Genomic DNA, 27,504 nt, shown 5'->3' with positions numbered 1-27,504 from the left:
CATCATTTAGGCTTATGTTGGCTCTATGGTTTCTTTAAGATGCCCTTGACATCAAGTTGAGGAAGTCTCTCTCTCCCCCTAGTTTGTGAGTGCTTATCATGAAAGGGTGTTTGAGATACGCATTTTAAAGAAAATATAATTTTGGAAGATAGAGGAAAGTTTCAAGCATGCTGGTTGGATAGGCTAGTCACAAGGTGAGAAACAGAAGTATGTCCCTTTTTCCCTTCTCTCCTTGGGTGAAAAGTATAGGGGAAGAAGATTTCCAGGTAATTCCAGCATTTCTTCAGAATATCAAATAGATTTCTAATCTTTTAAGTGTTAATTATTATCTTAAAAATCACCATATCAAGACATCTATTTTTCACATTTTCATGCTGTAGGTACATGTAAAGATAGAACAGGTCACAGGCAGATTCTTTGCCAGGATGCCTGGCTATATGTCTCAAATCCAGTTCTACTGTGCAGAGCCCATGGGAGTATACTGGTTCTTAACACTCTATTCCCCTGGAAGAATAATTTTCCTTCTATATGGGTGAAGTGCATATAAAAGATAATTGCAACATAAACCTGGAAACTACATCAGATGCCTGGATGTCTCCTGAACCCTCACAGGGAGGTAGGCCTTATAGAATAAATATTTACTGACCATCTAGCATAAGGCCTGCTACTAAGAAGACAGTCACTAAATATTTGTTGGATATTTGGTGTCCATTTAACAAGTTTTACAGAACGTTAGAGACCTCCACAACTTTATATGCCAAAAGGTCCTTTGTTTTTGACTAGAATCTTAGTCCAGTGAGATTTATGAAAAGTGCTCTCACAATGTCTGAGGATGAAGAATGGAAGAGAATATGAGCATTGCTGTCTCCAAGTTTCACCAGCGGAAAACTCAAGGAGGTAAGAAGATAAGAGGACTTCTGATTAGAAACTTAAAGTAACTTTTGCATCTGAGAACAGGTGCCAAATGTGACAGTCCATTTCCAAAGGGCAATATGCTTAATTTCAGCTCCCTAAAAAAGTTATTTTATCTATATGTCCCAGAGCAGACATGGTAAGATTTGTTATAAATTGCAACTTCCTGCTCCATGCTTGTGAATGCCATGTCCTTCTAGCACGTACCTTGGCATTTATTTTGAGTGCGTCTTATTTTCCGTCTAGATGTTCCCCATCATTGGCCAGTATGGAGATGTGCTGGTGAGGAACCTGAGGAGGGAGGCAGAGACGAGCCCATCACCATGAAAGAGTAAGGGGGAAGGCAGCTGCTGGGATTCTGAGCTCTGCCCTGAGGCCTTCCCGCTGCTGCCACGGAGCTGACACTCCCGCAGAGGAGTTACCCCAGTGCCAGAGCAGAAGCGGGTGTGTGGGGGTAGAACTCCAGTGGGTCACCAGGGAGTGACCAACAGATGGGGCAGCCAGCAGAGAAAGGGTCTGCTCCTGTGCACACGGGTACTTCACTTTATATGCTACTGTTGGCCTTGGATATTCTGGAAGACAAAAATACATAGCTTAGCATGAAGAGACATGATCAGACCAAAGTTGTGAGAGTAGAGTCTGTGGACTGGTGGGAGGGGAAGGCACCTGGTGCTTACTGGTGGGCACTGGGAGGGGCAGGAAAGTTACAATGGGGAACTTGGAACAACCTAAATCCCTTCACCATTTGCTGAGGAAATCAAAATACTACATATTGATCCTTACCCCTGCATCTCTTTCCTTCAGTCTCTAAACAGAGGGGCCCTTGTACAGGCTATGGGTAATGTGACCATATCAGTTACAGTCTAAGCTCAGATATTTAATTACTCAGAAACAACAAGTGTACCCTGGGCTGTCCTGGAACAACTGGGACATGCAATCACTGTTATGGGATCCCAAAATCAGAATCCGAGTGATATAACATTATTTTTTTAAACAAAATCTTTCTCAGTTCTACATTTACAGATGCGAGTCTGCCCTCAGGGCACCCTCAGATCACGGTAGCTGAGGAAGAGTGGGTCTCCCAGGAGACTTAACATGGGTGCAGACAGGGAGGGAGGACGTTGGCCGGCAAGTGAGAACAGGGTGTTGCTGTTCTGTGTGTGCTGAAGAGGAATCAGCTGAGCGTAGCTGCTGCGGTGAGGCAAGACCCAGCTCAATGTCACCTTCCTTGACACCCAGGAAGAGTTCATTACTCCACCCTTTGCCCTCATCAAGCACAGGCTCACACACCTCCCGTGGCCCACACTCAAAACACACAACTGCATTTTGTCTGATTGTGGGTCTCCATCCCTCTGTGGCCAAGCTCCTTGAGCTCAGAGGTGGGTCTCTGACCTCAGTGCCCCAGTACCCACAGCACAGGGCCAACACGTATCACTGGCACCTCATGAACACCCCAGGAGTGAGTGTGATGGCAGCATAGACACCTCAGCTGGCCCAGCAGGTGGCTCTGAGAGTGTGTGTCTCCCTGTTGTCCCTGGTTATGAAGTTACATGGTCTTCCTGGTGCCTGTGCTGGGTATGCAGAATAAAGTGGTGCTGGCTTTAACTTCCATATGTTTCTTTCTCTCCTCAGCATCTTTGGGGCCTACAGCATGGATGTGATTACTAGCACATCATTTGGAGTGTATATTGATTCCCTTAACAACCCACAAGATCCCTTCGTGGAAAATGTCAAGAAGCTCTTGAGATTTAATATGTTTGATCCACTCTTTATCTGCGTAAGTATGTGGACACTATGTTTCTGTTCCTTCCATTCTCCCTCCCTTCCTACCTCACTCTGTCTCCCCTCTCTCTCTCTTTTTTTCCAAGCTGCTTTATGAGATATCATTCACATGCCATATACTTCCATTTATAAATACAATTCAGTGGTTTTGCAACCTGTGTCCATCAACAGGTGAATGGTAAAGAAAAGTCAAGTTATATATATATATATATATACAATGCTATTCAGCCATAAGAGGAAGGAAAGCCTGCCATTTACCGTAACATGGATGGACCTTGAGGGCATTATGCTTAGTGAAATAAATCAGACAGAGAAAGACAAACACTGTATGGTCTCATTCATATGTGGAATCTAAGAAAAAGCAAACTCATACAAAAGCAAGATCAGATTTGTGGCCTCTCGAGGTAGGGTTTCAGGTATAGAAATTGAGGGTGGTCGTGGACACAAACAAAACTTGTAAGATAGGAAAGTACTGGTGATGTAATGTACAACCTGATGACTATAGTCATACAGTACAATATATGACTATAGTTAACACTGCTGTATGTGATATTTCTAAGTTGCTAAGAGAGTACATCCTAAAAGTCCATCACAAGGGAAAAATGTTCTAGTATCTGCATGAGGCGATGGCTATTAGGTAACCCTACTGTGGTAATCATTTTGCAGCATATGTATCTCTAGTTGTCATGCTGTATGCCATAAATCTATACAGTACTGTGTGTCAATTTTATCTCAATAAAATAAAAAAAATGTTTTAATCCATTCATTGATGTGCATAACCATTATTTTGATCTTTTAATGAGCATTTTTTAAACTCAGAGACCCTGTACCTTTTAGCTACCACCTCCCACACAACTTAGCCCAGAACAACCACTAATCTACTTTCTGTCTCCATAGGTTTGCCTATTCTGGACATTTCACATAAATGGAATCACATTATATGTGGTCTTCTGTAGCTGTCTTCTTTCTTTTAGAATAATGTTTTCAAGGTTCATCCGTGCTATAGCATGTAGCATGTATTCCTTTCTTCTTATGTCCAAAAAATTTCCATTGTATGGTCTTTCTGCATATTGTTTATCCGTTCATCAGTTGGTGGACATTTGGGGTGTTCCCACCTTTTGGCTATTGTGAGTAGTGCTGCTGTGAACATTCCTGTGCAAGGTTTTGTTTGGATACATGTTTTCGATTAATTTGTGTATGTATTTGTTAGGAGGGGGATTGTGAGGTATATAGTAAATCTATGTTTACCTTAATAAGGAGCTGCCAAACTGTTTTCCACAATAGCTACTCCATTTTACTTTCCCACCAGTAATGTATGAAAGTTTCAGTTTCTACACATCCTTGCAGACACTGGTCAACACTTTCCATTCTTTTTTAAATAATGGCCGTCCTAGTGGGTGTGAAGTGGTTTTGATTTGCATTTCTCTAATGGCTAGTGATGTTGAACAACTTTTTATACACTTTTTGGCCATTTTATGTCTTCTTTATATAAATGTCTTTAAATCCTTGCCCATTTATAGTTGGCTTGTGTGTCTTTTTATTGTGGAGTTGTAAGAGTTCCATATATGTTCTAAATAAAAAGTCTCTATTAGATATATAATTTGTGTAATTTTTTCACCTATTTTGTTGGTGTCTTTTCAGTTTCTTGATAGTTTCCCTTGAAGCACAAACTATTTAATTTTGATGACATACAATTTGTGTATTTGTCTTTTTTTTTTGGTCTGTGTTTTTGGTGTCATATTCAAGAATTCAATGGCAAACCTGATTATGAAGAATTACCCCTTTCATCTATGAGCTTTAGCTCTTATGCTTAGGTCTTTGAGCCATTCTGAGCTTATTCTATATGGCATGAGGTAAGAATCTGAATTCAGTTTTTTCATGTGGTTAAATTGTTGTCCCAATAGCACTTACTGAAAAGACATTTTTACTCCATTGAATGGTCCTGGAACCCTTCTCAAAATTCAGTTGACCATAGACATGTGAGTTTATTTCTGGACTCTGAATTCTATTCATTGGTCTATGTGTTTATCCTTATTCTAGTACTACATTGCCTTGGTTATTATAATTTTATGGTAAGTTGGGAAGCAGGAAGTGTGAATCCTACAAATTTATTCTTTTTTTATTCCACATTATTTAGGCTATTCTGGATCCCTTACAATTCCATATGCATTTTAAATTCAGCTTGTCAAGTTTTGTAAAGAACCTAGTTAGGTTTCTGATAGGGAACATATTAATCTGTAGATCAATTTGGGGAGTGTTGCTATCTTGACAATATTAAGTTTTCTGATACATGAGTTTGGGGATGTTTTCATTTACTTAGATCTTTAATTTATTTCAAAAGTGTTTTGTAGTTTTCAGAGTACAAGTTTTGCACTTCTTTTGCTAAAATTATTCCTACATATTCAATACTTTTTGACCTTGTTTAAGTGGAGTTATTTTCTTAATTTCACTTTTGGACTGTTTATTGTACTGCACATTAGTACAATTGGTTTTGTATATTGACCTTGTATCCTGAAACACTGCTGAAGTTCTTTATTGGTTCTAATAGATTTTTAGTGGATACTTTAGGATTTTTCTATATATAATACCACACTATCTGATAATATAGTTTTACTTGTTCATTTCCAGTATGAATACCTTTTTTTTCTTCCCTAATTCCCCTGGCTGGAGCCTCTAGTACAATGTTGAATAGAAGTGGTGAGACATGCTGGTCTTGTTTCTAACTTTAATGGAAAATATGCAATCTTTCATTGTTAACTATGGTGGATTTTTCATAGGTTTGAGGACCTTCCCTTCTATTTCTAGTTTGTTGTTTGTTTTTATCACAAAAAGGTATTAGATTTTGTCAAATACTTTTTCTGCATTATTAAGATGATCATGAGGTTTGGGATTTTATTCTATTGCTATTACACAACCTTGACTTACTGGGGTAAACTTCGCTTGAGTATGGTATATACTTCCTTTTATATGTTGCTGGATTCAGTTTGCTAGTATTTTGCTGAGGATTTGTGTATCCACGTTCATAAGATATGTTGGTATGTAGCTTCCTTTTCCTGTGATAGCTCTGTCTGGTTTTAGTATCTGGATAATACTGGCCTCCTAGATTGAGTTTGGAAGTGTTCTATTTTCCATTTTTGGAAGAGTTTGTGAAAATTATGGAGTTAATTCTTCTTTAAATATTTGATAGAATTCACCTTCAAAACCATCTGGATGGTTTTGATGTAGTCCCACTCTTCATTATTTATATTGTTTCCCTTGCCTGAGGAGATGTGTCCAGGAAAAAATTGCTCATACTTACGTTGAAGAGATTTTTGCATGTTTTCTTCTAAGAGTTTTTATGGTTTCATATCTTATATTCAGATCTTTGATCCATTTCTAGTTTACTTTTATGTATGGAGTTAGTAATCCAGTTTCATTCTCTTGCATTTAACTGCCCATTTTTTCCAACACCAGTTATTAAAGAGGTTGTCTTTTCCCCATTGTATATTCATGGCTCCTTTACTTTATTATTTTTATTAAGTTATCATTGATATACAATCTTATGAAGGTTTCACATGAGCAACATTATGGTTACCACATTCATCCCTATTATCAAGTCCCCACCACATACCCCATTGCAATCACTGTCCATCAGTATAGTAAGATGCTATAGAGTCACTACTTGTCTTCTCTGTGCTATACTGCCTTCCCTGTGCCCCCGCTACATTATGTGTGCTAATCATAATACCCCTTAATCCCCTTCTCTCTCCTTTCCCACCCATCCTCCCCAGTCCCTTTCCCTTTGATAACCACTAGTCCCTTCTTGGGTTCTGTGAGTCTGTTGCTGTTTTCTTCCTTCAGTTTTTGCTTTGTTGTTATACTCCACAAATGAGTGAAATCATTTGGTACTTGTCTTTCTCCACCTGGCTTATTTTACTGACCATAATACCATCTAGCCCCATCCATGTTGTTGTAAATGGTAGGATTTGTTTTCTTCTTATGGCTGAATAATATTTCATTGTGTTTATGTACCACCTCTTCTTCATCCATTTATCTACTGATGGACATTTAGGTTGCTTCAATTTCTTGGCTATTGTAAATTGTGCTGCAATAAACATAAGGGTGCATATATCTTTTGAATCTGGGATCTTGTTTTTTTTGGGTAAATTCCTAGTAGTGGAATTCCAGGGTCAAATGGTATTTCTATTTTTAGTTTTTTGAGGAAACTCCATATTGCTTTCCACAATGATTGAACTAATTTACATTCCTACCAAGAGTGTAGGAGGGCTCTCCTTCCTCCACATTCTCACCAGCATTTGTTGTTGCTTGTCTTTTGGATGGTGGCCATCCTAACTGGTGTGAGGTGATATCTCATTGTGGTTTTAATTTGCATTTCTCTGATGATTAGTGATGTGGAGCATCTTTTCATGTGCATGTTGACCATTGAATTTCTTCTTTGGAGAAGTGTCTGTTCAGATCCTCCGCCCAATTTTTGATAGGGTTATCTGCTTCTTGGCTGTTGAGGTGTATGAGCTCTTTATATATTTTGAATGTTAACCCCTTATCAGGTATGTTGTTTATGAATATATTCTCCCATACTGTAGGATGCCTTTTTGTTCTACTGATGGCATCCTTTTCTGTACAGAAGCTTTTTAGTTTGATGTAGTCCCATTTGTTCATTTTTGCTTTTGTTTCCCTTGCTCAAGGAGATGCATTCAGAAAAAAGTTGCTCATGTTTATATTCAAGAAATTTTTGCCTGTGCTTTCTTCTAAGAGTCTTATGGTTTCATGACTTACATTCAGATCTTTGATCCATTTCGAGTTTACTTTTGTGTATGGAGTTAGAGAGTAATCCAGTTTCATTCTCTTACATGTACCTGTCCAGGTTTGCCAACAGTTGTTGAAGAGGCTGTCATTTCTTGATTGTATATCCATGGCTCCTTTATGATATATTAATTGGCCATATATGTGTGTGGGTTTATATCTGGACTCTATTCTATTCCATCAATCTATGGGTCTGTTCTTGTGCCAGTACCAAATTGTCTTGATTACTGTGGCTTTGTAGTAGAGCTTGAAGTCGAGGAGCGTAATCTCCCCCACTTTGTTCTTCCTTCTCAGGATTGCTTTGGCTATTCAGGGTCTTTCGTGGTTCCATATGAATTTTAGAACTATTTGTTCTAGTTTGTTGAAGAATACTGTCAGTATTTTGATAGGGTTTACACTGAATCTGTAGATTGCTTTAGGCAGGGTGGCCATTCTGACAATATTAATTCTTCCTATCCATGAGCATGGGATGTATTTCCATTTATTGGTGTCTTCCTTAATTTCTATCAAAAGTGTCTTGTAGTTTTCAGGGTACAGGTCTTTAACTTCCTTGGTTAGGTTTATTCCTAGGTATTTTATTGTTTTTGATGCAGTTGTGAATGGAATTGTTTTCCTGATTTCTCTTTCTGCTAGTTCATCGTTAGTGTATAGGAGTGCAACAGATTTCTGTGTGTTGATTTTATATCCTGCAACTTTGATGAATTTAGTTATTCTAGTAGTTTTGGAGTGGATTCTTTAAGGTTTTCTATGTACAATATCACATCATCTGCAAACAGTGACAGTTTAACTTCTCCTTGCCAATCTGGATGCCTTTTATTTCTTTGTGTTGTCTGATTGCTGTGACTGGGACCTCCAGTACTATGTTGAATAAAAGTGGGGACAGTGGGCATCCTTGTCTTGTTGCCAATCTTAGAGGGAAAGCTTTCAGCTTGTCACTGTTAAGTATGATGTTGGCTGTGGATTTGTCATATATGGCCTTTATTATGTTGAGGTACTTGCCCTCTGTACCCATTTTGTTGAATGTTTTTTTCATGAGTGGATGTTGAATTTTGTCAAATGCTTTTTCAGCATCTATGGAGATGATCATGTGATTTTTGTCATTCTTTTTGTTGATGTAATAGATGATATTGATGGATTTTCCAATTTCGTACCAGCCTTGCATCCCTGCATAGCTCCTTTATTGTATATTAACTGATCATATATACATGGTTTTATATGGGCTCTCTATTCTGGTCCATTGATATATGGGTCTGTTCTTGTGCCAGTACCATACTGTTTTGATTACTGTAGCTTTTTAGTACAGCTTGAAGTCAGGGAGCATAATAGGCCAGCTTTGTTCTTCTTTCTCAGGATTGCTTTGGTTATTCAGGGTCTTTTGTGGTTCTATATGAATTGTAGAACTATTTGTTCTAGTGTTCACTGAAAAATGCTTTTGGTATTTTAATAGGAATTGCATAGAATCTATAAATTGCTTTGGGCAGAATGGTCATTTTGACAATATTAATTCTTCCTCTCTACTCAAAAGGGATAGGTTTCCATTTATTTGTGTCTTTTTTCATTTCTCTTACGAGTATCTCATAGTTTTCATACTATGAGAACCTAACCTTCTTGGTTAGGTTTATTGCTAGGTATTTTATTCTTTTTGATGCAATTGTAAATGGTATTGTTTTCCTAATTTTTCTTTCTGATAGTTCATTGTTAGTGTATAGGAACACACCATTTTTATGTGTATTAGCTTTGTAACCTGCAACTTTGCTGAATCCAGTTATTAGCTCTAATAGTTTTTTGGTGGTGTCTGTTGAGTTTTCTATGTATAATATTATGTCATCTGCAAATTGTGATAGTTTAACTTCTTCCATACAAATTTGGATGACTTCTGTCTCTTCATCTTGTTTGATTGTCATGGCTACAACCTCCAGTATTATGTTGAATAAGAGCGGTGAGAGTGAACATCCTTGCCTCTTCCTGATCTTTGAGGATAGGCTTTCAGCTTTTCACTATTAAGTATGATATTTTCTGTGGGTGTGTCATATACGGCCTTTATTATGTTGAGGTATGTTCCTTCTATACTCATTTTGTTGAGAGTTTTTGTCATGAATGGATGTTGAATTTTGTCAAAGGTTTTTTCAGAATCTACTGAGATGATTGTGTTGTATTTATCCTTCTTTTTGTTAATGTGCTGTATGATATTGATTGATTTATCAATATTGTGCTATCCTTACATCCCTGGAATAAATCCCACTTGGTCATGATGGATGATCCTTTTGATATATTTTTGAATTTGGTTTGCTAATATTTTATTGAGCATTTTCGCATCTATGTTCATCAGGTATATTGGACTATAATTTTCTTTTTTTGTGGTGTGTTTGCCTGGTTTTGGTATTAAAGTGATGCTGGCTTTATAGAATGAGTTTGGAAGTATTCCCTCCTCTTCTACTTTTTGGAATACTTTCAGAAATATGGGTATTTGCTTTTCTTTAAATGGTAGAATTCAGCTGTGAAGGCTTCCGGACATGGAGTTTTGTTTTGGGGTAGTTTTTTAATTACATTGCTGGTAATTGGTCTGTTCAGATTTTCTGTGTCTTCCTGGGTCAATCTTGGAAGGTTGCATTTTTCTAGGAAGTTTTCCATTTCTTTTAGTTGCCCCATTATTGGCATATAATTTTTCATAGAATTCTCTAATAATTCTTTGTGGCATCCATTGTGAGTATTCCTTCTTTGTTTCTGATTTTGTGTATTCTCTCTTTCTTGTTATGTCTGGCTAGGGATTTATCTATTTTGTTTATTCTCTGAAAGAATTAGCTCTTGGTTTTATTGATTTTTCTATTCTTTTTTCTTCTTTATTTTATTTATTTCTGCTCTGATCTTTATTACATCTCTCCTTGTACTAACTTTGGGTTTCTTTTTTCTTTCTTTCTTTTTTTAGTTTGTTTAATTCTGAGTTTTGACTGTTGGCCTGTATTGCTATGTACTTCCTTCTTAGAACTACTTTTGCAGTGTCCCACAAATCTTTGACTGTTGTACTTTTGTTTTCATTTGTCTCTATGTATTGCTTGATTTCTATTTTAATTTGTTCATTGATGCATTGATTATTTAGAAGCATGTTATTTAGCCTGTACATGTTTGTTTTATTTGTGTAATTTACTTATAGTTTCATACCATTGTGGTCTGAGCTATTTGATATAATTTCAATCTTTTAAAATTTATTGAGGCTCTTCTTGTGGCCTAGTATGTGATCTATTATGGAGAATGTTTCAAGGACACTTGAGAAAAGTATATATCCTGCTGTTTTTGGGTGGAATGTTCTGTAGGTATCTGTTAAGTCCATCTTATCTAATGTATTATTCAGTGCCTCTTTCCTTATTTATTTTCTGTCTGGTTGATCTGTTATTGATGTGAATGGTGTGTTAAAGTCTCCTAAAATGAAGGTGTTGCAATCTATTTCCCCCTTTAATTCTGTAAGTACTTGTTTTACATGTTTAGCTGCTCCTATATTGGGTGCATAAATATTCACAATGGTTATATCCTTTTGTTGGACTGACCCCTTTATCACTAGCAATGTCCTTTTTTGTCTCTTCTTACTTTTGTTGTTTTGAAATCTATTTTGCCTGATATAAGTACTGCTGTCCTGCTTTTTTCTCCCTATTATTTGCATGATCTATCTTTTTCCATCCCTTCACTTTGAGTCTGTGTATTTCTTTGGGTCTGAAATGAGTGTCTTGTAGGCAGCATATAGACGGGTCTTGTTTCCTTATCCATTCTGCCACTCTGTGTCTTTTGATTGGTGCCTTCAGTCTATTTACATTTAAGGTAATTATTGATAAGTATGTACTTACTGACATTTTATTAATTGTTTTCTGTTTGTTTTTGTAGTTCCTCTCTGTTCTTTTCTTCCTCTCTTATTCTTCTCTTGTTATTTGATGGTTTTCTTTAGTGTTGTGATTGGATTTCTCTTTTTTAATTTTTTGTGTATCTATTATAGGCTTTAGGCTTGTGGTTACCCTAAGGTTCAAGGATAGCTTCTGACTATGTAACAGTCTGTATTAAGTTGATGATTACTCTATTGAAACACAAACTATGAGTACTACTTTTTTCTTCTTTATGTATTAGATGTAATAATCTTCACTTTTTGTGTATCTCTTGACTGGTTTAGTGTATAGTTGGTTTTACTGCTTTAGTTTTGTTTTAATTTCATACTCACTTGTTAAGCAATTGTTCTATAACCTTTATGTGGGTTTATAAACTATTTACCCCTAGGAACATTTCCATCTACAGCAGTCCCTTTAACATAATGCTAGTTTAGTGGTTATAAATTCCTTAAGCCTTTGTTTATCTGGGAATTGTTTTCTCTGCTTCAAATATGAATAGTAATCTTGCTGGGTAGAGAATGCTTGGTTGAAAGTCCTGTTTCAATACATTAAATATTTCATGCCACTCCCTTCTGCTCTGTAAAGCTTCTGCTGAGAAGTCTGCTAATAGCCTGATGGAGTTTCCCTCAAAAGTAATCTTTTTTCTCTTTCTGGATGCTTTCAATACTTTCTTGTTATCTTTAATCTTTGTCATTTTCATCATTATATGCCTTGGGGTTGTTTTCCTGGGTTTCCTTTTCTTAGGGGCTTTCTATGCTTCCACAACCTGTGTGTGTATTTCCTTCCCCAGATTGGGGAAATATTCAGTATCTCTGTATTTCCAAAAAGTGCCACTAGTTTTTTCACAAAATCTGTAAAAAGGATTAAAAGTCACCTCAAAGATACACAAAAGGTAAAATCTTGTGGCAGTGACAAGGGGGTGTTCACTTTTTGAAAATGTGTTCAACTGTATATTTTCAGTGTGTGTACATTTTTCATAATCTTAGGCAGGTAGAAAACTCTATGTTAAGGTTAGGAGAGTTGTAACATTTTGGTGGGAATGTAGAGGCTAGATTTTGGGAAGCATGTAAGAAAATGAGTCAGAGAGACAGTGTTTAAATTTAATGGAGGCATGACAGTATGCCACTACATGAATAGCATAGAGATGAAAACTTTAGCACTTTCCTTCAATAAATTGTCAAAGGATAAAAATTAACATTTAAAGATTATTTCACTCTTCTCATAATTTTCCCAAATTTTAGATTGGCAAAGAATCACTTCAATTTCAAGCCTCTTATTTTACACATTTTATAATGGAAGCCCCATCAGGCTACCTAGTGGAGTATAGTATGTTAAACTTGACCCCGTCGTGATCTGGACATGGCCAGGAGTCTTCTTTGGACATTGAGGCTGCAGGCCGGCTAACACAGCTTTGCCTTTATGAGGTCTGGACACCAGTACAAGGATGTCTACAGTCCAGGAGACAGGGCTGGGTACCCAGGGTGGCAATGGAGGTTGCACAGACATTTGGGAGGGTGGGACACCGCACGATGCTCACATGAAAGCTGCCGGTGAACTCTGCAAAGGTCACAAGTTAATCTGTGTGGCTCTTCATTATGAAGTAAGGCTGGAGAAAATAAAAAGGATTGAAGTCAGGACTTCCTCCTGACTATCAGACAGGATGAGAGAGGTGCAGGCACCTTGATGAGCAGGAAGCTGTGTTCAAAAGCCAGAGAGACCAAGAATCAGAGAAGGTAATAACTGAAAAGCAGTTGGACAGGATGGCTGGATTCCTCTCAGGGAAACATCCTGATCTACAAGATTTTTAGCTGTATATTTTTGTTCACTGATGACCTCAGTCAAGACTCTATTTTCAGGAAAGGGGTAAAGTACTGGCTGATTTCTGACTTCACAAGTGACTTTCTGTTATTGAAATTTCTCTGTTTCTAGCACCAAGTGGATCTTATGCAGCTGATGAGTAACTCCCAGAATTCCAAAGAAATGGATGGCCATAAAGGTAACCAAGGAGGGCTTCAGAGGGCATGCTACAGGGGGACTGAAAGGCAGGGGTGGTTCTGAAGACAAGCAGGAAGTTTTTCAGGCAGATGAGACACTTGTTAAATTTAACATGTAGCAAGAAGCACGTTCCAGAAGCATGCAGGCAAAACTCTGTAGAAGGCTTGGAGGCAATCATAAACTATTTTGTGCCGAGATGTCCATCTGTGGTCTATGGATCACCTACATCAGGACCTCGATGGTGCCTCTCTTCAGTGTGAGTTCTCAGGCCTCACCCAGACACACTGAATCAGAACCTCTGCCTGGAGACTTGCATCAAGGCTTCATCACATTAGGAGGCACATTGCTCCTGGTTGATGGCCTCTGGAATTTATAGCAGGAGAGTGTGAACACTTTGCAAGCCGGTGGAGGTAGGGGAAGGAAATAAGAGAATGGGTCAGAGAGACAATTGTTAATAATCAAAAAGTAGGCATGACTTGCAGCACTTGGTTAAAGTTGTGTTCACTAGCTTAATCTCCTATAAAGTTTTATTTTTCCCTTTTTAATTAAAAGTAATCGTGGTGGATGACTGTGAACCTGTGTAAATATTGTGTTCCTCTTCAAACTTTCACTGTCTAGTTTTATCACCCAAGGATGGTTTTTTGACTGAAACTATGAATTACTGTGATGACTGCAAAATGAACTTTCAAATTCCATCATTTCTTCTACATTCCTGAGTTGATGTTCCATTGTCAGGGAGAGCTTTCCATTCTCCCACGTTTACTTACCATTTATTTTTATCACAAAGATCTCATAAATTAATAATTCATTGTCTTACATTATTCTTCATTTTGATCCTCAAGTTCCCACAAGGTCTATCCACTGAAAACCCTTCCAAGTGGGCTTTCATGTAATTTTTTCTTCTCCTTTTTAAAATTATTTTATTTACAATAAATTCTTTTTTATCACAACAGTAAAAACTATACTGTTGTAGTTTCACAGCAAAACTGAGCAGAAAGCACAGCTATTTCCAGCACACTCCCTGCCCCCTCCCCACACAGCTCCCCTCACTGTCAAACCCCTCCCAGGAGTGGACCTTTGTCACACTCAGTGAACCTGCAATAGCACATTATTATCACCCAAAGTGCACACTTTACATTAAGGTTCACTCTTGGAGTATATTCTATGGGTCTTCAGAAATGTGTAGTGCTGTGTATCTCCCATTATAGTATATAGACTATCTTGTTTCCTTTTCACATACCATTTTCTGAGCTCTTCTTGGCTTTCTGGTAGGAGAGATTCTAGGTTTCTCTTCTATTTTCCCTGACAAAATCTGGAATCTACCATTTCTCCAAGAAACCTAGGTTCCTTTTAGTGAGAAATGGTATTTAAAAACCAAAATCTGGGATGTAGGAATGCTCATTGTTACTAGGATTTCTTGGTTTCTAGATCTTCTTAGTGCACAAAGCTGAGAACATCAAATATATTTACACATGACTGATAAACATACATATTTCTTTATCTACCCATAACCATTGTTGTAAACATGTTGTCTCTCAACAACAACAAAAAAGCCTTGATGTATAGTTTACTTCTATGACATAAATACTCCCATGATGGTTAATTTTAAGCTACCAATGGTTTGAGAACCATCACACAAAATTCCTGAAAGTTTAACAATCAGTTGTAGAGAATAAGGATGACTCCAGTACAGTACTAAAAGATATCTTTTTCCTTACTTCTATCTGAACTTTTTGTGATGAAGTAAATAGTCAATATCTGTAAATAGTCTATGTAATTACTGGACACATGTAGCTACTGAGCACTTCATATATGGGTAGTGCCACTGAAGAGATGAAACTGCATTATATTTAAATTTAGTCAATTGAATTAAAATTTAAACAGCCACATGGGGCTAGTGGCTAACGTACTGAAAGCAGAGCTCTAAACTTTGAGTATCATGTGTTTCATGTTAACTCCATAGAGGAAAGAATTTTCTAGAGGAATTATCCACAACAGCATCCTAGAAACCATCAGAGAATCAGAACTCTGGAGACCTTTCTTACATGCATTTTGTATTGTTTTTAGTTGTGAGGCACATGGTTGTGGCAGGTGCCATATTCATTACAGTGCTTAACTATCTAAAGGTTCTAATATAGACTCAATCAAACATATTAGAACCTGACCATGCCTAGATTGTCCCGGGAGAAAATCAAAAGGGAGACCCACTTATCTTCACAAGGGCTGTTTGCTGAGCATGAAGTAGAGCAAAGAGTGGGGACATGTGCTAAGGAAGGTAACATTAAAGCCATGATTGAATTAACACTGCTAACTCTGCTCACTTGATCCTGTTTTTCTGTGTTTCATGCTGGTCAATGTGCTTTTAATGATACATTAAATAAATAATACATAAATGGTATTTAATGATATATGAATATATCTGCTATTTTAAGTCATTTTTTAGACTAGGGTTAATACCACTTTTCTACCTTTTGTCCATATCTGTAATTTCTGTACATTATTGAGATCATTCATTGAAAATCTGTGCCTCTGGTCTTCTGTTACTTGATACCTCTTAAAGGTACAATAATCCATACTTCCTAAACTAGAGTGTGCACACAAATCACCCATACCAAGAATGTTCAGATTTTGATTCAAGAGTTCTATGATGGAGTTTGAGATTCTGCATTTCTAATAAGTTCCCAGGTGCTACTAGTACTGCTGGTCCATGGACCATTCGTTGAGTAGCAAGAGTGTATCTGTAGCCCAGTATTTTTGTCTTAAGTTCCAGCAAACATGTGTAGGTGAAAGATCTTTTTCTTTTCCTTACAATGAAGCCTTATATTGTAAAATCTCTCAACAAAATAAGCTATACATTAGCTAGAATTATTGAAAATTTTCCTGGAGGAGAATGCTATCCCATATCCTTATAGCTAAAGTACTTTTAGGATTCTTCAGGGGATATGCTGATCACCCATGTATGTTTGGAATAGACAGAAATGCTAGCTCATGAAATTACCCATTCATATTGGAAGAGAGAGTGTTATAACCAAGCACAGAAGGCCAAGAATAGTAGTAGCCTTGGAAAAAACTGAATCAAGACCACTCTGGCCTTTTTTTGGCTCGGAAAGATAGACATCAGAGTGCAAACCACCCCCAGCTGGACTCTGAATTGTGTTTCCATTTTTACCCCTAAGGATTTGGGAGTTCAATTTTGATTTCCCCACATCTGACCTGTGATGTTGTACACTCACTTGCTGTATCTAAATTTCTTTCTCTCCTTTTAGCTCTGTCTGATATGGAGCTTGTGGCCCAATCTATTATCTTTATTTTTGCTGGATATGAGACCACTAGCAGTGCTCTTTCCTTCCTTATGTATTTATTGGCCACTCACCCTGATGTCCAGCAGAAACTGCAGGAGGAGATTGATGCAACTTTCCCAAATAAGGTGAGAGGGTGATACCCAGAGTGGGTGGGAGAAGGTGAAGGTTTGGTAAGAAGGCCTCCTCAGCATTTCCTAGGAGGATTTTCACAAAACACAGAAGCATCAGTTCTTACACCTGTGTGTTTAGGAAGGACCTATGGAGAGAAAACAAAGGGAGAACTTACATAATATATGTTATTCACAAAAATAAAATATTTTGCAAAAAAAGCACTGGTTCTGGTGGATCAACATCTGTTAGAAAGAAAGTGCTAAATAAAAATCCCAAAACCTCAGTGGTGTCTAGCAAGTGTCTGGAATAGTTATTTCTACTGATATTTGCTTGACCTGCCTTTGTGTGACTATTGACTGATCTAGTGTGGCCTTGGTTAGGCTGCCAAGGAAGACTCAACCCCACACATGCCCATGTATCTCTCCTACTCCAGAAAACTAGCTTGGGTGTATTCTCAGGGTAATAACAGAGAGAAAAAGCAAGAATCCCAATCTATCGGTGCCTTTTCAAACTTCACTTGCATCACACTTGGCCATTCCATTGCTTCAAAGCAGGCCACATGGTCAACCACAAAGTCAGAATGGGACGGCACCACATTAGATGGCAAAGGGCACAGACACAGAAAGGGTAGAGAATTGGAACCATGGAAGCAATTTACTACACTGCATAGCTTTATAGACCAGGAGAGGCCTGGTATGGATAAAAGAGGTCAGGAAATAGAACACTTAGTTTCACTCCTAATTGGTTTTCACAAATGTTATCAACTTCCTGAGTGAGAGGTCCTTCAAATACAAGGTAAGGATACATTTAAGGGCTTACCTAAATTAGAGATTATCTCTTCTCTGTTGTAAAGCCCATATTGTGATCCTTTTGAATGCAATAAGATGGAAAGGTCACTATGAGACAGAGCTTACCTTAAGCACTGTGTTCCCCCATTTTTGTAATAACAATTACAATGTCTACAACAACACTAATAGCTAACATTTGCTTCTTACTAACATTTATACGTATTTGTTTTAAATGTTTTGTACTTATAAATGAATTCAGTCTTGCTAAAATTTTGTATTAGGATAGGGCAAGGTATGCCTCAGGAACACACTAGCCATCAAATCTCAGTGGTTTTACACAGGAAAGGATTGTGTCTAACCTGTATTTCTATGTCCAGCATGAATTGTAGGTGGAGGATGGATGAGTGAGTCTCTGCTCCACATAGTTACTCAGGGATTCATGCTAAGAGACTGCTTTCTTAGAACATCACTCTGGAAAGTGAACCCTTCATACTGGCTGGAGAATAAAGACCTAGAGTGTTGCTCATTGGCTTTTCAAATATTTTTATGTCAAAACTAGCATACATCCTCTCAGTTCACAGCCCATTTGCAAGCTGGTGTTCCCTAACTTCAGGTTCACTTGGAAATGTATGGGACAACATGGATATTTGGTGAGCAGTGAATGTCTCTGCCACCAAACCCTGTGATGGTCAACTCCCATTATCTTCAAGTATCATACCAAAAAACTGAGTTTCAGAGAGGTGAAATATCTTTCATGCACTCTCCTATCACTACTGGTAAAGAAGCAAAGTTATGGGTGGATGTCTGGCTCCCAAACCAAACACTTAACCCCTGCAATGTCGCCCATTAAATATAAAACCAAGTGATAGCCGCATATTGCTCATGCTCTTTTCAGATCTCTCTGCCTGAACTGGAATTCTTTGTAGTGTGAGGAGACCTTGCCTCTGGGTCTCAAGTGGCTTGTCTGAGATCTTCAAAACTTATGGTCAAACCCAGAAGTGACAAGTGGGAGACTATTTCAGCAACAGAGGAAGTGGCTTTGGGTGGGGTTATGATCCTCTTTATATCACTCCTTAGAGCTAAAATTGTGTGGCTGGTAGCATCTGTTCATACCCTTTATTTGTCATATTAGGTATAGAAAGGAACTAGTTTCTCCCCAAGTTATTTATACAGATTTATATAATATAGAACTTCTCTCCAAATTCTCTATATATTATCAGAGAGTCAGCTAGTAAGTAGGATTCCACTATAAACTTTACATTGAATAGGGGAGTTGCTCTTTTACATGTTCTCTCTCCTTGGTACAGATGCACAAGCTCTCTTGTGAAAGGAAACAGTGACATTGGCATACTTCACTTAGCAGTGAGGGTCATGGTATTGAGCCACTTTGTCCAAATGATAAAAACCACTACATGGTAATGTGAGGGGTTTCAGGGGGTGTTTAGGGATTGTCACAGTGGTCTCCCATTGTCCTAACTTCTCCACACATATAATGGGCTATTAAGCAGTTAAAGGACATGATAGATATTAAAATGTGTATAAGTAGGAAGGTCCTTTATCAAAATGAATTATCCCTTGGAGTTCCTAATGCTCCAGCAGTAATGCCTAGACTGAGTTGAAAGTTAATACCAAATCTCACTTTTGGTAAATCTGTTTCTTCCTAGATGCTACCTTCCTACGATGCCCTGGTGCAGATGGAGTACCTTGACATGGTGGTGAATGAATCTCTCAGATTATTCCCAGTTGCTGGTAGACTTGAGTGACTCTGTAAGAAAGATGTGGAGATCAAAGGGGTGCTCATTCCCAAGGGGACAGTGGTGATGGTGCCCATCTTTGTTCTTCATCAAGGCCCAGAGCTCTGGCCAGAACCTGAGGAATTTCGCCCTGAAAGGTACAGGCCCCCAGGAGAGGGAACCCACCCTGGTCTGGGCTGGTTGGAGGATTTTTTTTTTCATCTCATGTAATCTTTATTTTACTCCTGTGTCAGTTGTTATAGCACCTCCATTTTGCCATACTTGAAGTTTGATACATAGTATTGAAAGCATTATGTTTCTACAGAATAATACATTATACACACACATAACTGTCTATGATGTATGCAATTGTACATATATGTACATTTAAAAGGGCTCCTGAGTGAAACTGCCAACAGTGGTAAAGTTAGGGGAGAAATGAGGGGGTGAGAAATAATCAAAAAAGAATTTAGTTTATCCATTATGTTTAAACATTTTTTTTATAGTTTAAAAATACTTCAGTTATTTTGAAACTAACAAATACACTGGCAAGTGAATGGCATAAACACTTAACACAGGCAGTCCCCAACTTACTATAGATCCACTTAGGATTTTTTTAATTTTTAATTTTTAATTTTTAATTTTGTTATCATTAATCTACAATTACATGAAGAACATTATGTTTACTAGGCTCTCCCCTTCACCAAGTCCCCCCACATCCCAATTCACAGTCACTGTCCATCTATGTAGTAAGATGCTATAAAATCACTACTTGTCTTCTCTGTATTGCACAGCCCTCCCCGTGCCACCCCCCTCTATACATGTTAATCGTAAGGCCCCCTTTCTTTTTTTCCCGCCCTTATCCCTCCCTTCCCTTTCCCTTTAGTAATTGTTAGTCCATTTTTGGATTCTGTGCTTCTGCTGCTGTTTTGTTCCTTCAGTTTTCTTTTGTTCTTATACTCCACATATGAGTGAAATCATTTGGTACTTGTCTTTCTCTGCCTGGCTTATTTCACTGAGCATAATACCCTCTAGCTCCATCCATGTTGTTGCAAATGGTAGGATCTGTTTTTTTCTTATGGCTGAGTAATATTCCATTGTGTATATGTACCACATCTTCTTTATCCATTCATCTACTGATGGACATTTAGGCTGCTTCCATATCTTGGCTATTGTAAATAGTGCAGCGATACACATAGGGGTGCATCTGTCTTTTTCAAACTGGAGTGCTGCATTCTTAGGGTAAATTCCTAGAAGTAGAATTCCTGGGTCAAATGGTATTTCTATTTTGAGCATTCTGAAGAACCTTCATACTGCTTTCCACAATGGTTGAACTAATTTACATTCCCACCAGCAGTGTAGAAGGGTTCCCCTTGCTCCACAACCTCGCCAGCATTTATTGTTGTTTGTCTTTTTGATGATGGCGATCCTTACTGGTGTGAGGTGATATCTCACTGTGGTTTTAATTTGCATTTCTTTGATGATTAGTGATGTGGAGCATCTTTTCATGTGTCTGTTGGCCATCTGAAGTTCTTCCTTAGAGAACTGTCTGTTCAGCTCCTCTGCCCATTTTTTAATTGGTTTATTTGCTTTTTGTTTGTTGAGGCATGTGAGCTCTTTATATATTTTGGATGTCAATCCTTTATCGAATCTGTCATTTATGAATATGTTCTCCCATACTGTAGGATACCTTTTTGTTCTATTGATGGTGTCCTTTGCTGTACAGAAGCTTTTAAGCTTGATATAGTCCCACTTGTTCATTTTTGCCTGTGTTTTCCTTGCTTGGGGAGATATGTTCATGAAGAAGTCACTCATGTTTATGTCCAAGGATTTTTTCCTATGTTTTTATCCAAGAGTTTTATGGTTTCATGACTCACATTCAGGTCTTTGATCCATTTGGAGTTTACTTTTGGGTATGGGGTTAGACAATGGTCCAGTTTCATTCTCTTACATGTAGCTGTCCAGTTTTGCCAGCACCATCTGTTGAAGAGACTGTCATTTCCCCATTCTATGTCCATGGCTCCTTTATCATATTAATTGGCCATATATGTTTGGGTTAATGTCTAGAGTCTCTATTCTGTTCCACTGGTCTGTGGCTCTGTTCTTGTGCCAGTACCAAACTGTCTTGATTACTCTGGCTTTGTAGTAGAGCTTGAAGTTGGGGAGCAAGATTCCCCCCACTTTATTCCTCCTCAGGATTGCTTTGGCTATTCGGGATCTTTGACAGTTCCATATGAATTTTTGAACTATTTGTTCCAGTTCATTGAAGAAAGCTGTTGGTAATTTGATACGGATTGCATCAAATCTGTATATTGCTTTGGGTAGGATGGCCATTTTGACAATATTAATTCTCCCTAGTCAGGAGCATGGGATGAGTTTCCATTTGTTAGTGTCCTCTTTAATTTCTCTTAAGAGTGTCTTGTAGTTTTCAGGGTGTAGGTCTTTCACTTCCTTGGTTAGGTTTATTCCTAGGTATTTTACTCTTTTTGATGCTATTGTGAATGAAATTGTTTTCCTGATTTCTCTTTCTATTAGTTCATTGTTAGTGTATAGGAAAGCTACAGATTTCTGTGTGTTAATTTTGTATCCTGCAACTTTGCTGATTTCCAATATTAGTTCTAGTAGTTTTGCAGTGGAGTCTTTAGGGTTTTTTATGTACAATATCATGTCATCTGCAAATAGTGACAGTTTGACTTCTTCTTTACGAATCTGGATTCCTTGTATTTCTTTGTTTTGTCTTTTTGCCATGGCTAGGACCTCCAGTACCACGTTGAATTACAGTGGAGAGAGTGGGCATCCCTGTCTTGTTCCTGATCTCAGAGGAAAAGGTTTCAGCCTCTTGCTGTTCAGTATGATGTTAGCTGTGGGTTTTTCATATATGGCCTTTATTATGTTGAGGTACTTGCCCTCTATACCCATTTTGTTGAGAGTTTTTATCATGAATGGATGTTGAATTTTGTCAAATGCTTTTTCAGCATCTGTGGAGATGATCATGTGGTTTTTGTCCTTTTTGTTGATGTGGTGAATGATGTTGATGGATTTTTGAATGTTGTACCATCCTTGCATCCCTGGGATGAATCCCACTTGGTCATGGTGTATGATCCTCTTGATGTATTTTCGAATTCGGTTTGCTAATATTTTGTTAAGTATTTTTGCATCTACGTTCATCAGGGATATTGGTCTGTAGTTTTCTTTTTTGGTGAGGTCTTTGCCTAGTTTTGGTATTAGGGTGATGTTGGCTTCATAGAATGAGTTTGGGAGTATTCCCTCCTCTTCTATTTTTTTTGGAAAACTTTAAGGAGAATGGGTGTTATGTCTTCTCTGTATGTCTGATAAAATTCTGAGGTAAATCCATCTGGCCTGGGGGTTTTGTTCTTGGGTAGTTTTTGATTACTGATTCAATTTCATTGCTGGTAATTGCTCTGTTTAGGTTTGCTGTTTCTTTCTGGGTCAGTCTTGGAAGGTTGTATTTTTCTAGGAAGTTGTCCATTTCTCCTAGGTTTTCCAGCTTGTTAGCATGTAGGTTTTCATAGTATTCTCTAATAATTCTTTGTATTTCTGTGGGGTCCGTCGTGATTTTTCCTTTCTCGTTTCTGATTCTGTTGATTTGTGTTGACTCTCTTTTCCTCTTAATAAGTCTGGCTAGAGGCTTATCTATTTTGTTTATTTTCTCAAAGAACCAGCTCTTGGTTTCATTGATTTTTGCTATTGTTTTATTCTTCTCAATTTTATTTATTTCTTCTCTGATCTTTATTATGTCCCTCCTTCTGCTGACCTTAGGCCTCATTTGTTCTTCTTTTTCCAATTTTGATAATTGTGACATTAGACCATTCATTTGGGATTGTTCTTCCTTCTTTAAATATGCCTGGATTGCTATATACTTTCCTCTTATGACTGCTTTTGTTGTGTCCCACAGAAGTTGGGGCTTTGTGTTGTTGTTGTCATTTGTTTCCATATATTGTTGGATCTCCATTTTAATTTGTTCATTGATCCATTGATTACTTAGGAGCATGTTGTTAAGCCTCCATGTGTTTGTGAGCCTTTTTGCTTTCTTTGTACAATTTATTTCTAGTTTTATACCTTTGTGGTCTGAAAAGTTGGTTGGTAGGATTTCAATCTTTTGGAATTTACTGAGGTTCTTTTTGTGGCCTAGTATGTGGTCTATTCTGGAGAATGTTCCATGTGCACCTGAGAAGAATGTGTTTCCTGTTGCTTTTGGATGTAGAGTTCTATAGATGTCTATAAGGTCCATCTGTTCTAGTGTGTTGTTCAGTGCCTCTGTGTCCTTACTTATTTTCTGTCTGGTGGATCTGTCCTTTGGAGTGAGTGGTGTGTTAAAGTCTCCCAAAATGAATGTATTGCATTCTATTTCTTCCTTTAATTCTGTTAGTATTTATTTCACATATATTGGTACTCCTGTATTGGGTGCATATATCTTTATAATGGTTATATCCTCTTGTTGAACTGAGCCCTTTATCATTATGTAATGTCCTTCTTTATTTCTTGTTACTTTCTTTATTTTGAAGCCTATTTTGTCTGATACTAGTATTGCAACACCTGCTTTTTTCTCCCTGCTGTTTGCATGAAATATATTTCTCCATCTCTTGACTTTTGATCTGTGCATATCTTTGGGTTTGAGGTGAGTCTCTTGTATGCAGCATATAGATGGGTCTTGCTTTTTTATCCATTCTATTACTCTGTGTCTTTTGATTGGTGCATTCAGTCCATTTACATTTTGGGTAATTATTGAAAGATATGTACTTATTGCCATTGCAGGCGTTAGATTCGTGGTTACCAAAGGTTCAAGGTTAGCTTGTTTACTACCTTACTGTCTGACTTAACTCGCTTATTGAGCTGTTATAACACAGTCTGATGATTATTTCTTTCCCTTCTTTTTCCTCCTCCTCCATTCTTCATATGTTGGGTATTTTGTTCTGTGCTCTTTTTAAGAGTGCTCCCATCTAGAGCAGTCCCTCTAAGATACCCTGTAGAGGTGGTTTGTGGGAGGCAAATTCCCTCAACTTTTGCTTGTCTGGGAATTGTTTAATCCATCCTTCATATTTAAATCATAATCATGCTGGATACAGTATCCTTGGTTCAAGGCCCTTCTGTTTCATTGCATTAAATATATCATGCCATTCTCTTCTGGCCTGTAAGGTTTCTGTTGAGAAGTCTGATGATAGCCTGATGGGTTTTCCTTTGTAGGTGACCTTTTTTCTCTCTCTGGCTGCCTTTAATACTCTGTCATTGTCCTTGATCTTTGCCATTTAAATTATTATGTGTCTTGGTGTTGTCCTCTTTGGGTCCTGTCTCTTGGGAGTTCTGTGTGCCTCTGTAGTCTGAGCAACTATTTCCTCCCCCAGTTTGGGGAACTTCTCAGCAATTATTTCTTCAAAGACACTTTCTATCCCTTTTTCTCTCTCTTCTTCCTCTGGCACCTCTATAATGCAGATATTGTTCCTTTTGAATTGGTCACACAGTTCTCTTAATATTGTTTTATTCCCGGAGATCCTTTTATCTCTCTCTGCATCAGCTTCTATGCATTCCTGTTCTCTGATTTCTATTCCATCAATGGCCTCTTGCATCTTATCCATTCTGCTTATAAATCCTTCCAGAGTTTGTTTCACTTCTGTAATCTCCCTCTGGACATCTGTAATCTCCCTTCAGACTTCATCCCTTAGCTCTTGCATATTTCTCTGCAGCTCTGTCAGGATGTTTATAATTTTCATTTTGAATTCTTTTTCAGGAAGACTGGTTAGCTCTGCCTCTGCAGATCTTTTCTCAGGTGTTGTTTGAACTATCTTGGACTGGACCATATTTTTTTTGCCTTTTCATGGTGATAGCAGTGGCTGTAGGCAGGTTACAGGTGTGTCAGCTTGGAGAAGAAAGTCCTTTCCTGCTTGCTGGATGCCTTGCACTTCTCCACTGCCTGTGATGGTTACCCGCACTCGTGGAGCAGCCACCGGGTTAGTCCCCTAAGCTGCTGTGGGAGGGGTGTCCATCAGAGCAGCACAGAGCCCTGTGGGGAGTGGCAGGCACACCAGGTGCACTCCTCCGTGCTAGCGGCAACCCTGCCAGGCAACTCTGTGCCAGCAGCAGCCTTTGGGCCTGGCCTGGGCGGCTGTGCCTTGGGCTGGGATTCCGGTCAGCTGCTGGGAGCGTGCCTGTTCCCTCTGGCTCTGCTGCAGGTTCACATGGGCCTCTACCGGGCTCCTCTGGCTCCCCTGCCACTGGTACCCCGAAGCCATGCCCAGGCTGTTTGGTCATGCTGCTGCGGGCTCGCACAAGCCTCTACTGGTCTCCTCTGGTGCCATTGGTGCACGGATCTGCTCTCAGTCCCTTCTGGCACCATCATCCCCGGCACGCGCTGCCACTCTCCCACTACTGGGCCAGTGTGTAGGGGTCCACGACAGTTGGAGGAATGACTGGCAGGCTGCTTCATACCGTGAGGGGCTTCAGAGCTGCACTGCCTCCCTGGGGTTTAGGGCGCCTAAGTTTCCCCTGGATTCCCAGCTGCTGGCTAATTGTGCCAGGACAACTTCGTCCAGCTATGGGGTCCCTGTCTCTTTAAGACTTGCAGAAAGCACTTGCTTTCTTTTGTCTCAGGGGTACTGGTTGCGGGGAACTGCTCACAGGATTTGCTTTTCTGTTTCTCTAATATCCAGCACCCCGTGCACCTTGTGTCTGAGTTCCAGGTGTGGATTTCTAGAGCTGGTTGTTTAGCAGTCCTGGGCTTTCACTCCCTCCCCGTTCCGACTCCTTTCTTCCCGCCAGGTTTTGGGGTGGGGGAGTGTTCGGGTCCTGTCTGGCCGTGGCTTGTATCTTACCCTCTTCATGTGATGCTGAGTTCTCACAGATGTAGATGTATCCTGGCTGTTGTACTGCATCCACTGGTGTCTCTTTTAGGATAGTTGTATTTATTGTATTTTCGTAAATATATATGTTTTGGGGAGGAGATTTCCTCTGAACTACTCACGCCGTCATCTTCTCGTGATCCCCCTAGAAACATACACTCTGGTTAAACTAGGAGAGGCAGAGCAGCAGCCTGAGCTCCCGGCAGGCATCCCGCTGGTTCCTGCGCAGCTGCTGTGCTCTCTGGTTGGAGCATATTTTGACATCTTGTAGCAGAGATGACAAACAAGTGGTTATGCAATCATTTATTTGTACATATTTTTATTCATTTTTGGGAGATTTCTATTACAAGAATAATCATTGTGTATTGCTAAAATGTTACACCCTTAGCATTAGAAATAGAAAATTATAGCTGTCTACAGTACCAACACCCTAAGACAGGTTTCATAATTATGTTATGTTGTGATATTGTCCTTTAGGACATATATATATATATTTTTAAAATTAGAATGGTATTATACCTTATTTGACATTTAACCTTACCTTATTAAACTATAAACTATTAAAAAAATCCTGTATGTGGGTGTGATTGTTTGCATATATCATAATATGCTTAAGCACTGTGTAATTTTATGTGTATAGGGTTTTTTCCTTTTAGTTTTCCTTGCTTTTCTCTTGCACTCTCTAAATTTAACACCAATGTTCCCATATTCCATGTTTTTAAACATTGGCTGTGATTAGGTCTTAAACATTTTTTTTAATTGAAGTATAGTTGATATACAATATTATATTGGTTTCAAATATGCAGCACAGTGATTCAGCAGTTACTCACCTTATTAAATCCTCACCCCAACTACTGCAGTTACTATCTGTCAACATAGAAAGATGTTACAGAACCATTGACTATATTCTTAATGATGCACTTCCATCCCAATGACCAACTTATATTATGATTGATTTTTGTGCCCATTTATCTCCATCACCCACCGCACCCACCCACACCAACACATCCCCATGGTAACCACAAGTCACTTCTCAGTGTCTATGAATCTATTGCTGTTCAGTTTTATTTAGTTTTTATTTATAGATTCCACATATAAGTGAAATCATATGGTATTTGTCTTTCTCCATCTAGCTTATTTCATTTAGCATAATGCCTCTAAGCCCATTGTTGTTGTCCCAAATGGCAGGATTTCTTACTTTCTCATGGTTGGATGATACTCCATTGTGCATATGTACTACCTCTTCTTTATCCATTCATCTACTGATGGACACTTAGGTTGCTTCCATGTCTTGGCTATTGCAAAAAGTGTGGTGATAAACATAGGGGTGCATATATCTTTTCGAATCAGAGATT

General features: G+C 38.5%; 1 pseudogene; it reads left to right on the top strand.

Moving 5' to 3' along the window:
• LOC108409676 (cytochrome P450 3A12-like) overlaps window positions 1-27,504 on the top strand; it is a 47,273-nt pseudogene that overhangs the window by 11,019 nt on the left and 8,750 nt on the right.

Source organism: Manis javanica, chromosome 10 (genome assembly GCF_040802235.1).
Source record: "Manis javanica isolate MJ-LG chromosome 10, MJ_LKY, whole genome shotgun sequence".
Classification (NCBI taxonomy): domain Eukaryota; kingdom Metazoa; phylum Chordata; class Mammalia; order Pholidota; family Manidae; genus Manis; species Manis javanica.
This window is presented reverse-complemented; position numbering and strand designations above follow the sequence as displayed.